The sequence below is a fragment of the Narcine bancroftii genome, chromosome 13, assembly GCF_036971445.1.
Source record: "Narcine bancroftii isolate sNarBan1 chromosome 13, sNarBan1.hap1, whole genome shotgun sequence".
Classification (NCBI taxonomy): domain Eukaryota; kingdom Metazoa; phylum Chordata; class Chondrichthyes; order Torpediniformes; family Narcinidae; genus Narcine; species Narcine bancroftii.
Window position 1 is genome coordinate 38148524 of NC_091481.1, and position 15727 is coordinate 38164250.

The window sequence follows — 15727 nt, forward strand, 5'->3', positions numbered from 1 at the left end:
ATTGATGAAATGGAGAGATGCCGTCCCTCCTTCTCACACTCAATGGTTATATGTCACGATGGCACATCTAACGTATGTTGAATGATCAATATCGATGAGATGGAGAGATGCTGTCCCTCCTTCTCACACTCAATGGTTATATGTCACGATGGCACATCTAACTTATGTTGAATGATCAATATCGATGAGATGGAGAGATGCCGTCCCTCCTTCTCACACTCAATGGTTATATGACACAATGGCACATCTAACGTATGTTGAATGATCAATATCGATGAGATGGAGAGATGCCGTCCCTCCTTCTCACACTCAATGGTTATATGACACGATGGCACATCTAACTTATGCTGAATGATCAATATCGATGAGATGGAGAGATGCCGTCCCTCCTTCTCACACTCAATGGTTATATGACACGATGGCACATCTAACTTATGCTGAATGATCAATATCGATGAGATGGAGAGATGCCGTCCCTTCTTCTCACACTCAATGGTTATATGACACGATGGCACATCTAACCTATGCTGAATGATCAATATCGATGAGATGGAGAGATGCCGTCCCTCCTTCTCACACTCAATGGTTATATGACACGATGGCACATCTAACCTATGCTGAATGATCAATACCGATGAGATGGAGAGATGCCGTCCCTCCTTCTCACACTCAATGGTTATATGACACGATGGCACATCTAACATGCTGAATGATCAATATCGATGAGATGGAGAGATGCCGTCCCTCCTTCTCACACTCAATGATTATATGACACGATGGCACATCTAACTTATGTTGAATGATCAATATCGATGAGATGGAGAGATGCCGTCCCTCCTTCTCACACTCAATGGTTATATGACACGATGGCACATCTAACTTATGTTGAATGATCAATATCGATGAGATGGAGAGATGCCGTCCCTCCTTCTCACACTCAATGGTTATATGACACGATGGCACATCTAACTTATGCTGAATGATAAATATCGATGAGATGGAGAGATGCCGTCCCTCCTTCTCACACTCAATGGTTATATGACACGATGGCACATCTAACTTATGCTGAATGATCAATATCGATGAGATGGAGAGATGCCGTCCCTCCTTCTCACACTCAATGGTTATATGACACGATGGCACATCTAACTTATGTTGAATGATCAATATCGATGAGATGGAGAGATGCCGTCCCTCCTACTCACACTCAATGGTTATATGACACGATGGCACATCTAACATGCTGAATGATCAATATTGATGAGATGGAGAGATGCCGTCCCTCCTACTCACACTCAATGGTTATATGACACGATGGCACATCTAACTTATGCTGAATGATCAATATCGATGAGATGGAGAGATGCCGTCCCTCCTTCTCACACACAATGGTTATATGACACGATGGCACATCTAACATGCTGAATGATCAATATTGATGAGATGGAGAGATGCCGTCCCTCCTACTCACACTCAATGGTTATATGACACGATGGCACATCTAACATGCTAAATGATCAATATTGATGAGATGCAGAGATACCGTCCCTCCTTCTCACACTCAATGGTTATATGACACGATGGCACATCTAACTTATGCTGAATGATCAATATCGATGAGATGGAGAGATGCCGTCCCTCCTTCTCACACTCAATGGTTATATGACACGATGGCACATCTAACGTATGTTGAATGATAAATATCGATGAGATGGAGAGATGCCGCCCTCCTTCTCACACTCAATGGTTATATGACACGATGGCACATCTAACGTATGTTGAATGATCAATATCGATGAGATGGAGAGATGCCGTCCCTCCTACTCACACTCAATATTTATATGACACGATGGCACATCTAACTTATGCTGAATGATCAATATCGATGAGATGGAGAGATGCTGTCCCACCTTCTCACACTCAATGGTTATATGACACGATGGCACATCTAACTTATGCTGAATGATCAATATCGATGAGATGGAGAGATGCCGTCCCTCCTTCTTACACTCAATGGTTATATGACACGATGGCACATCTAACTTATGTTGAATGATCAATATCGATGAGATGGAGAGATGCCGTCCCTCCTACTCACACTCAATGGTTATATACCACGATGGCACATCTAACTTATGTTGAATGATCAATATCGATGAGATGGAGAGATGCCGTCCCTCCTACTCACACTCAATGGTTATATGACACGATGGCACATCTAACATGTTGAATGATCAATATCGATGAGATGGAGAGATGCCGTCCCTCCTTCTAATACTCAATGGTTATATGACACGATGGCACATCTAACGTATGTTGAATGATCAACATCGATGAGATGGAGAGATGCTGTCCCTCCTTCTCACACTCAATGGTTACATGTCACGATGGCACATCTAACTTATGTTGAATGATCAATATCGATGAGATGGAGAGATGCCGTCCCTCCTTCTCACACTCAATGGTTATATGACACAATGGCACATCTAACGTATGTTGAATGATCAATATCGATAAGATGGAGAGATGCCGTCCCTCCTTCTCACACTCAATGGTTATATGACACGATGGCACATCTAACTTATGTTGAATGATCAATATCGATGAGATGGAGAGATGCCGTCCCTCCTTCTCACACTCAATGGTTATATGACACGATGGTACATCTAACTTATGTTGAATGATCAATACCGATGAGATGGAGAGATGCCGTCCCTCCTTCTCACACTCAAATGTTATATGACACGATGGCACATCTAACGTATGTTGAATGATCAATATCGATGAGATGGAGAGATGCTGTCCCTCCTTCTCACACTGAATGGTTATATGACACGATGGCACATCTAACTTATGTTGAATGATCAATATCGATGAGATGGAGAGATGCCGTCCCTCCTTCTCACACTCAATGGTTATATGACACGATGGCACATCTAACGTATGTTGAATGATCAATATCGATGAGATGGAGAGATGCTGTCCCTCCTTCTCACACTCAATGGTTATATGACACGATGGCACATCTAACTTATGTTGGATGATCAATATCGATGAGATGGAGAGATGCCGTCCCTCCTTCTCATACTCAATGGTTATATGACACGATGGCACATCTAACGTATGTTGAATGATCAATATCGATGAGATGGAGAGATGCCGTCCCTCCTTCTCACACTCAATGGTTATATGACACGATGGCACATTTAACTTATGTTGAATGATCAATATCGATGAGATGGAGAGATGCCGTCCCTCCTTCTAATACTCAATGGTTGTATGACACGATGGCACATCTAACGTATGTTGAATGATCAATATCGATGAGATGGAGAGATGCTGTCCCTCCTTCTCACACTCAATGGTTATATGTCACGATGGCACATCTAACTTATGTTGAATGATCAATATCGATGAGATGGAGAGATGCCGTCCCTCCTTCTCACACTCAATGGTTATATGACACGATGGCACATCTAACATGCTGAATGATCAATATCGATGAGCTGGAGAGATGCCGTCCCTCCTTCTCACACTCAATGGTTATATGACATGATGGCAAATCTAACTAATGTTGAATGATCAATATCGATGAGATGGAGAGATGCCGTCCCTCCTTCTCACACTCAATGATTATATGACACGATGGCACATCTAACTTATGTTGAATGATCAATATCGATGAGATGGAGAGATGCCGTCCCTCCTTCTCACACTCAATGGTTATATGACACGATGGCACATCTAACTTATGTTGAATGATCAATATCGATGAGATGGAGAGATGCCGTCCCTCCTTCTCACACTCAATGGTTATATGACACGATGGCACATCTAACTTATGCTGAATGATAAATATCGATGAGATGGAGAGATGCCGTCCCTCCTTCTCACACTCAATGGTTATATGACACGATGGCACATCCAACTTATGCTGAATGATCAATATCGATGAGATGGAGAGATGCCGTCCCTCCTTCTCACACTCAATGGTTATATGACACGATGGCACATCTAACTTATGCTGAATGATCAATATCGATGAGATGGAGAGATGCCGTCCCTCCTTCTCACACTCAATGGTTATATGACACGATGGCACATCTAACGTATGTTGAATGATCAATATCGATGAGATGGAGAGATGCCGTCCCTCCTACTCACACTCAATGGTTATATGACACGATGGCACATCTAACTTATGCTGAATGATCAATATCGATGAGATGGAGAGATGCCGTCCCTCCTTCTCACACTCAATGGTTATATGACACGATGGCACATCTAACATGCTGAATGATCAATATTGATGAGATGGAGAGATGCCGTCCCTCCTACTCACACTCAATGGTTATATGACACGATGGCACATCTAACATGATAAATGATCAATATTGATGAGATGCAGAGATACCGTCCCTCCTTCTCACACTCAATGGTTATATGACACGATGGCACATCTAACTTATGCTGAATGATCAATATCGATGAGATGGAGAGATGCCGTCCCTCCTTCTCACACTCAATGGTTATATGACACGATGGCACATCTAACATGCTGAATGATCAATATTGATGAAATGGAGAGATGCCGTCCCTCCTTCTCACACTCAATGGTTATATGTCACGATGGCACATCTAAAGTATGTTGAATGATCAATATCGATGAGATGGAGAGATGCTGTCCCTCCTTCTCACACTCAATGGTTATATGTCACGATGGCACATCTAACTTATGTTGAATGATCAATATCGATGAGATGGAGAGATGCCGTCCCTCCTTCTCACACTCAATGGTTATATGACACAATGGCACATCTAACGTATGTTGAATGATCAATATCGATGAGATGGAGAGATGCCGTCCCTCCTTCTCACACTCAATGGTTATATGACACGATGGCACATCTAACTTATGCTGAATGATCAATATCGATGAGATGGAGAGATGCCGTCCCTCCTTCTCACACTCAATGGTTATATGACACGATGGCACATCTAACTTATGCTGAATGATCAATATCGATGAGATGGAGAGATGCCGTCCCTTCTTCTCACACTCAATGGTTATATGACACGATGGCACATCTAACCTATGCTGAATGATCAATATCGATGAGATGGAGAGATGCCGTCCCTCCTTCTCACACTCAATGGTTATATGACACGATGGCACATCTAACTTATGCTGAATGATCAATACCGATGAGATGGAGAGATGCCGTCCCTCCTTCTCACACTCAATGGTTATATGACACGATGGCACATCTAACATGCTGAATGATCAATATCGATGAGATGGAGAGATGCCGTCCCTCCTTCTCACACTCAATGATTATATGACACGATGGCACATCTAACTTATGTTGAATGATCAATATCGATGAGATGGAGAGATGCCGTCCCTCCTTCTCACACTCAATGGTTATATGACACGATGGCACATCTAACTTATGTTGAATGATCAATATCGATGAGATGGAGAGATGCCGTCCCTCCTTCTCACACTCAATGGTTATATGACACGATGGCACATCTAACTTATGCTGAATGATAAATATCGATGAGATGGAGAGATGCCGTCCCTCCTTCTCACACTCAATGGTTATATGACACGATGGCACATCTAACTTATGCTGAATGATCAATATCGATGAGATGGAGAGATGCCGTCCCTCCTTCTCACACTCAATGGTTATATGACACGATGGCACATCTAACTTATGCTGAATGATCAATATCGATGAGATGGAGAGATGCCGTCCCTCCTTCTCACACTCAATGGTTATATGACACGATGGCACATCTAACGTATGTTGAATGATCAATATCGATGAGATGGAGAGATGCCGCCCTCCTTCTCACACTCAATGGTTATATGACACGATGGCACATCTAACGTATGTTGAATGATCAATATCGATGAGATGGAGAGATGCCGTCCCTCCTACTCACACTCAATGGTTATATGACACGATGGCACATCTAACTTATGCTGAATGATCAATATCGATGAGATGGAGAGATGCTGTCCCACCTTCTCACACTCAATGGTTATATGACACGATGGCACATCTAACTTATGCTGAATGATCAATATCGATGAGATGGAGAGATGCCGTCCCTCCTTCTCACACTCAATGGTTATATGACACGATGGCACATCTAACTTATGTTGAATGATCAATATCGATGAGATGGAGACATGCCGTCCCTCCTACTCACACTCAATGGTTATATGACACGATGGCACATCTAACTTATGTTGAATGATCAATATCGATGAGATGGAGAGATGCCGTCCCTCCTACTCACACTCAATGGTTATATGACACGATGGAACATCTAACATGCTGAATGATCAATATTGATGAGATGGAGAGATGCCGTCCCTCCTACTCACACTCAATGGTTATATGACACGATGGCACATCTAACTTATGCTGAATGATCAATATCGATGAGATGGAGAGATGCCGTCCCTCCTTCTCACACTCAATGGTTATATGACACGATGGCACATCTAACATGCTGAATGATCAATATTGATGAGATGGAGAGATGCCGTCCCTCCTACTCACACTCAATGGTTATATGACACGATGGCACATCTAACATGCTAAATGATCAATATTGATGAGATGGAGAGATGCCGTCCCTCCTACTCACACTCAATGGTTATATGACACGATGGCACATCTAACTTATGCTGAATGATCAATATCGATGAGATGGAGAGATGCCGTCCCTCCTTCTCACACTCAATGGTTATATGACACGATGGCACATCTAACATGCTGAATGATCAATATTGATGAGATGGAGAGATGCCGTCCCTCCTACTCACACTCAATGGTTATATGACACGATGGCACATCTAACGTATGTTGAATGATCAATATCGATGAGATGGAGAGATGCCGTCCCTCCTACTCACACTCAATATTTATATGACACGATGGCACATCTAACTTATGCTGAATGATCAATATCGATGAGATGGAGAGATGCTGTCCCACCTTCTCACACTCAATGGTTATATGACACGATGGCACATCTAACTTATGCTGAATGATCAATATCGATGAGATGGAGAGATGCCGTCCCTCCTTCTCACACTCAATGGTTATATGACACGATGGCACATCTAACTTATGTTGAATGATCAATATCGATGAGATGGAGAGATGCCGTCCCTCCTACTCACACTCAATGGTTATATACCACGATGGCACATCTAACTTATGTTGAATGATCAATATCGATGAGATGGAGAGATGCCGTCCCTCCTACTCACACTCAATGGTTATATGACACGATGGCACATCTAACATGTTGAATGATCAATATCGATGAGATGGAGAGATGCCGTCCCTCCTTCTAATACTCAATGGTTATATGACACGATGGCACATCTAACGTATGTTGAATGATCAACATCGATGAGATGGAGAGATGCTGTCCCTCCTTCTCACACTCAATGGTTACATGTCACGATGGCACATCTAACTTATGTTGAATGATCAATATCGATGAGATGGAGAGATGCCGTCCCTCCTTCTCACACTCAATGGTTATATGACACAATGGCACATCTAACGTATGTTGAATGATCAATATCGATGAGATGGAGAGATGCCGTCCCTCCTTCTCACACTCAATGGTTATATGACACGATGGCACATCTAACTTATGTTGAATGATCAATATCGATGAGATGGAGAGATGCCGTCCCTCCTTCTCACACTCAATGGTTATATGACACGATGGTACATCTAACTTATGTTCAATGATCAATACCGATGAGATGGAGAGATGCCGTCCCTCCTTCTCACACTCAAATGTTATATGACACGATGGCACATCTAACGTATGTTGAATGATCAATATCGATGAGATGGAGAGATGCTGTCCCTCCTTCTCACACTGAATGGTTATATGACACGATGGCACATCTAACTTATGTTGAATGATCAATATCGATGAGATGGAGAGATGCCGTCCCTCCTTCTCACACTCAATGGTTATATGACACGATGGCACATCTAACGTATGTTGAATGATCAATATCGATGAGATGGAGAGATGCTGTCCCTCCTTCTCACACTCAATGGTTATATGACACGATGGCACATCTAACTTATGTTGGATGATCAATATCGATGAGATGGAGAGATGCCGTCCCTCCTTCTAATACTCAATGGTTATATGACACGATGGCACATCTAACGTATGTTGAATGATCAATATCGATGAGATGGAGAGATGCTGTCCCTCCTTCTCACACTCAATGGTTATATGTCACGATGGCACATCTAACTTATGTTGAATGATCAATATCGATGAGATGGAGAGATGCCGTCCCTCCTTCTCACACTCAATGGTTATATGACACGATGGCACATCTAACATGCTGAATGATCAATATCGATGAGCTGGAGAGATGCCGTCCCTCCTTCTCACACTCAATGGTTATATGACATGATGGCAAATCTAACTAATGTTGAATGATCAATATCGATGAGATGGAGAGATGCCGTCCCTCCTTCTCACACTCAATGATTATATGACACGATGGCACATCTAACTTATGTTGAATGATCAATATCGATGAGATGGAGAGATGCCGTCCCTCCTTCTCACACTCAATGGTTATATGACACGATGGCACATCTAACTTATGTTGAATGATCAATATCGATGAGATGGAGAGATGCCGTCCCTCCTTCTCACACTCAATGGTTATATGACACGATGGCACATCTAACTTATGCTGAATGATAAATATCGATGAGATGGAGAGATGCCGTCCCTCCTTCTCACACTCAATGGTTATATGACACGATGGCACATCTAACTTATGCTGAATGATCAATATCGATGAGATGGAGAGATGCCGTCCCTCCTTCTCACACTCAATGGTTATATGACACGATGGCACATCTAACTTATGCTGAATGATCAATATCGATGAGATGGAGAGATGCCGTCCCTCCTTCTCACACTCAATGGTTATATGACAAGATGGCACATCTAACGTATGTTGAATGATCAATATCGATGAGATGGAGAGATGCCGCCCTCCTTCTCACACTCAATGGTTATATGACAAGATGGCACATCTAACGTATGTTGAATGATCAATATCGATGAGATGGAGAGATGCCGTCCCTCCTACTCACACTCAATGGTTATATGACACGATGGCACATCTAACTTATGCTGAATGATCAATATCGATGAGATGGAGAGATGCTGTCCCACCTTCTCACACTCAATGGTTATATGACACGATGGCACATCTAACTTATGCTGAATGATCAATATCGATGAGATGGAGAGATGCCGTCCCTCCTTCTCACACTCAATGGTTATATGACACGATGGCACATCCAACATGCTAAATGATCAATATTGATGAGATGCAGAGATGCCGTCCCTCCTTCTCACACTCAATGGTTATATGACACGATGGCACATCTAACGTATGTTGAATGATCAATATCGATGAGATGGAGAGATGCTGTCCCTCCTTCTCACACTCAATGGTTATATGACACGATGGCACATCTAACTTATGTTGGATGATCAATATCGATGAGATGGAGAGATGCCGTCCCTCCTTCTCACACTCAATGGTTATATGACACGATGGCACATCTAACGTATGTTGAATGATCAATATCGATGAGATGGAGAGATGCCGTCCCTCCTTCTCACACTCAATGGTTATATGACACGATGGCACATTTAACTTATGTTGAATGATCAATATCGATGAGATGGAGAGATGCCGTCCCTCCTTCTAATACTCAATGGTTATATGACACGATGGCACATCTAACGTATGTTGAATGATCAATATCGATGAGATGGAGAGATGCTGTCCCTCCTTATCACACTCAATGGTTATATGTCACGATGGCACATCTAACTTATGTTGAATGATCAATATCGATGAGATGGAGAGATGCCGTCCCTCCTTCTCACACTCAATGGTTATATGACACAATGGCACATCTAACGTATGTTGAATGATCAATATCGATGAGATGGAGAGATGCCGTCCCTCCTTCTCACACTCAATGGTTATATGACACGATGGCACATCTAACTTATGTTGAATGATCAATATCAATGAGATGGAGAGATGCCGTCCCTCCTTCTCACACTCAATGGTTATATGACACGATGGCACATCTAACTTATGCTGAATGATCAATATCGATGAGATGGAGAGATGCCGTCCCTTCTTCTCACACTCAATGGTTATATGACACGATGGCACATCTAACTTATGCTGAATGATTAATATCGATGAGATGGAGAGATGCCGTCCCTCCTTCCCACACTCAATGGTTATATGACACGATGGCACATCTAACATGCTGAATGATCAATATCGATGAGCTGGAGAGATGCCATCCCTCCTTCTCACACTCAATGGTTATATGACATGATGGCAAATCTAACTTATGTTGAATGATCAATATCGATGAGATGGAGAGATGCCGTCCCTCCTTCTCACACTCAATGGTTATATGACACGATGGCACATCTAACTTATGCTGAATGATCAATACCGATGAGATGGAGAGATGCCGTCCCTCCTTCTCACACTCAATGGTTATATGACACGATGGCACATCTAACATGCTGAATGATCAATATCGATGAGATGGAGAGATGCCGTCCCTCCTTCTCACACTCAATGATTATATGACACGATGGCACATCTAACTTATGTTGAATGATCAATATCGATGAGATGGAGAGATGCCGTCCCTCCTTCTCACACTCAATGGTTATATGACACGATGGCACATCTAACTTATGTTGAATGATCAATATCGATGAGATGGAGAGATCCCGTCCCTCCTTCTCACACTCAATGGTTATATGACACTATGGCACATCTAACTTATGCTGAATGATAAATATCGATGAGATGGAGAGATGCCGTCCCTCCTTCTCACACTCAATGGTTATATGACACGATGGCACATCTAACTTATGCTGAATGATCAATATCGATGAGATGGAGAGATGCCGTCCCTCCTTCTCACACTCAATGGTTATATGACACGATGGCACATCTAACTTATGCTGAATGATCAATATCGATGAGATGGAGAGATGCCGTCCCTCCTTCTCACACTCAATGGTTATATGACACGATGGCACATCTAACGTATGTTGAATGATCAATATCGATGAGATGGAGAGATGCCGCCCTCCTTCTCACACTCAATGGTTATATGACACGATGGCACATCTAACGTATGTTGAATGATCAATATCGATGAGATGGAGAGATGCCGTCCCTCCTACTCACACTCAATGGTTATATGACACGATGGCACATCTAACTTATGCTGAATGATCAATATCGATGAGATGGAGAGATGCTGTCCCACCTTCTCACACTCAATGGTTATATGACACGATGGCACATCTAACTTATGCTGAATGATCAATATCGATGAGATGGAGAGATGCCGTCCCTCCTTCTCACACTTAATGGTTATATGACACGATGGCACATCTAACGTATGTTGAATGATCAATATCGATGAGATGGAGAGATGCCGTCCCTCCTACTCACACTCAATGGTTATACGACACGATGGCACATCTAACTTATGTTGAATGATCAATATCGATGAGATGGAGAGATGCCGTCCCTCCTACTCACACTCAATGGTTATATGACACGATGGCACATCTAACATGCTGAATGATCAATATTGATGAGATGGAGAGATGCCGTCCCTCCTACTCACACTCAATGGTTATATGACACGATGGCACATCTAACTTATGCTGAATGATCAATATCGATGAGATGGAGAGATGCCGTCCCTCCTTCTCACACTCAATGGTTATATGACACGATGGCACATCTAACATGCTGAATGATCAATATTGATGAGATGGAGAGATGCCGTCCCTCCTACTCACACTCAATGGTTATATGACACGATGGCACATCTAACATGCTAAATGATCAATATTGATGAGATGCAGAGATACCGTCCCTCCTTCTCACACTCAATGGTTATATGACACGATAGCACATCTAACTTATGCTGAATGATCAATATCGATGAGATGGAGAGATGCCGTCCCTCCTTCTCACACTCAATGGTTATATGACACGATGGCACATCTAACATGCTGAATGATCAATATTGATGAAATGGAGAGATGCCGTCCCTCCTTCTCACACTCAATGGTTATATGTCACGATGGCACATCTAACGTATGTTGAATGATCAATATCGATGAGATGGAGAGATGCTGTCCCTCCTTCTCACACTCAATGGTTATATGTCACGATGGCACATCTAACTTATGTTGAATGATCAATATCGATGAGATGGAGAGATGCCGTCCCTCCTTCTCACACTCAATGGTTATATGACACAATGGCACATCTAACGTATGTTGAATGATCAATATCGATGAGATGGAGAGATGCCGTCCCTCCTTCTCACACTCAATGGTTATATGACACGATGGCACATCTAACTTATGCTGAATGATCAATATCGATGAGATGGAGAGATGCCGTCCCTCCTTCTCACACTCAATGGTTATATGACACGATGGCACATCTAACTTATGCTGAATGATCAATATCGATGAGATGGAGAGATGCCGTCCCTTCTTCTCACACTCAATGGTTATATGACACGATGGCACATCTAACCTATGCTGAATGATCAATATCGATGAGATGGAGAGATGCCGTCCCTCCTTCTCACACTCAATGGTTATATGACACGATGGCACATCTAACCTATGCTGAATGATCAATACCGATGAGATGGAGAGATGCCGTCCCTCCTTCTCACACTCAATTGTTATATGACACGATGGCACATCTAACATGCTGAATGATCAATATCGATGAGATGGAGAGATGCCGTCCCTCCTTCTCACACTCAATGATTATATGACACGATGGCACATCTAACTTATGTTGAATGATCAATATCGATGAGATGGAGAGATGCCGTCCCTCCTTCTCACACTCAATGGTTATATGACACGATGGCACATCTAACTTATGTTGAATGATCAATATCGATGAGATGGAGAGATGCCGTCCCTCCTTCTCACACTCAATGGTTATATGACACGATGGCACATCTAACTTATGCTGAATGATAAATATCGATGAGATGGAGAGATGCCGTCCCTCCTTCTCACACTCAATGGTTATATGACACGATGGCACATCTAACTTATGCTGAATGATCAATATCGATGAGATGGAGAGATGCCGTCCCTCCTTCTCACACTCAATGGTTATATGACACGATGGCACATCTAACTTATGTTGAATGATCAATATCGATGAGATGGAGAGATGCCGTCCCTCCTACTCACACTCAATGGTTATATGACACGATGGCACATCTAACATGCTGAATGATCAATATTGATGAGATGGAGAGATGCCGTCCCTCCTACTCACACTCAATGGTTATATGACACGATGGCACATCTAACTTATGCTGAATGATCAATATCGATGAGATGGAGAGATGCCGTCCCTCCTTCTCACACACAATGGTTATATGACACGATGGCACATCTAACATGCTGAATGATCAATATTGATGAGATGGAGAGATGCCGTCCCTCCTACTCACACTCAATGGTTATATGACACGATGGCACATCTAACATGCTAAATGATCAATATTGATGAGATGCAGAGATACCGTCCCTCCTTCTCACACTCAATGGTTATATGACACGATGGCACATCTAACTTATGCTGAATGATCAATATCGATGAGATGGAGAGATGCCGTCCCTCCTTCTCACACTCAATGGTTATATGACACGATGGCACATCTAACGTATGTTGAATGATAAATATCGATGAGATGGAGAGATGCCGCCCTCCTTCTCACACTCAATGGTTATATGACACGATGGCACATCTAACGTATGTTGAATGATCAATATCGATGAGATGGAGAGATGCCGTCCCTCCTACTCACACTCAATATTTATATGACACGATGGCACATCTAACTTATGCTGAATGATCAATATCGATGAGATGGAGAGATGCTGTCCCACCTTCTCACACTCAATGGTAATATGACACGATGGCACATCTAACTTATGCTGAATGATCAATATCGATGAGATGGAGAGATGCCGTCCCTCCTTCTTACACTCAATGGTTATATGACACGATGGCACATCTAACTTATGTTGAATGATCAATATCGATGAGATGGAGAGATGCCGTCCCTCCTACTCACACTCAATGGTTATATACCACGATGGCACATCTAACTTATGTTGAATGATCAATATCGATGAGATGGAGAGATGCCGTCCCTCCTACTCACACTCAATGGTTATATGACACGATGGCACATCTAACATGTTGAATGATCAATATCGATGAGATGGAGAGATGCCGTCCCTCCTTCTAATACTCAATGGTTATATGACACGATGGCACATCTAACGTATGTTGAATGATCAACATCGATGAGATGGAGAGATGCTGTCCCTCCTTCTCACACTCAATGGTTACATGTCACGATGGCACATCTAACTTATGTTGAATGATCAATATCGATGAGATGGAGAGATGCCGTCCCTCCTTCTCACACTCAATGGTTATATGACACAATGGCACATCTAACGTATGTTGAATGATCAATATCGATAAGATGGAGAGATGCCGTCCCTCCTTCTCACACTCAATGGTTATATGACACGATGGCACATCTAACTTATGTTGAATGATCAATATCGATGAGATGGAGAGATGCCGTCCCTCCTTCTCACACTCAATGGTTATATGACACGATGGTACATCTAACTTATGTTGAATGATCAATACCGATGAGATGGAGAGATGCCGTCCCTCCTTCTCACACTCAAATGTTATATGACACGATGGCACATCTAACGTATGTTGAATGATCAATATCGATGAGATGGAGAGATGCTGTCCCTCCTTCTCACACTGAATGGTTATATGACACGATGGCACATCTAACTTATGTTGAATGATCAATATCGATGAGATGGAGAGATGCCGTCCCTCCTTCTCACACTCAATGGTTATATGACACGATGGCACATCTAACGTATGTTGAATGATCAATATCGATGAGATGGAGAGATGCTGTCCCTCCTTCTCACACTCAATGGTTATATGACACGATGGCACATCTAACTTATGTTGGATGATCAATATCGATGAGATGGAGAGATGCCGTCCCTCCTTCTCATACTCAATGGTTATATGACACGATGGCACATCTAACGTATGTTGAATGATCAATATCGATGAGAAGGAGAGATGCCGTCCCTCCTTCTCACACTCAATGGTTATATGACACGATGGCACATTTAACTTATGTTGAATGATCAATATCGATGAGATGGAGAGATGCCGTCCCTCCTTCTAATACTCAATGGTTATATGACACGATGGCACATCTAACGTATGTTGAATGATCAATATCGATGAGATGGAGAGATGCTGTCCCTCCTTCTCACACTCAATGGTTATATGTCACGATGGCACATCTAACTTATGTTGAATGATCAATATCGATGAGATGGAGAGATGCCGTCCCTCCTTCTCACACTCAATGGTTATATGACACGATGGCACATCTAACATGCTGAATGATCAATATCGATGAGCTGGAGAGATGCCGTCCCTCCTTCTCACACT

At 42.5% G+C, this 15727-nt stretch overlaps 1 protein-coding gene across 3 annotated transcripts in view; it reads right to left on the reverse strand.

Moving 5' to 3' along the window:
* The window catches only part of LOC138748290 (chloride anion exchanger-like), a 257498-nt gene that overhangs the window by 110370 nt on the left and 131401 nt on the right, over positions 1-15727 (reverse strand). The window lies entirely within an intron of this gene.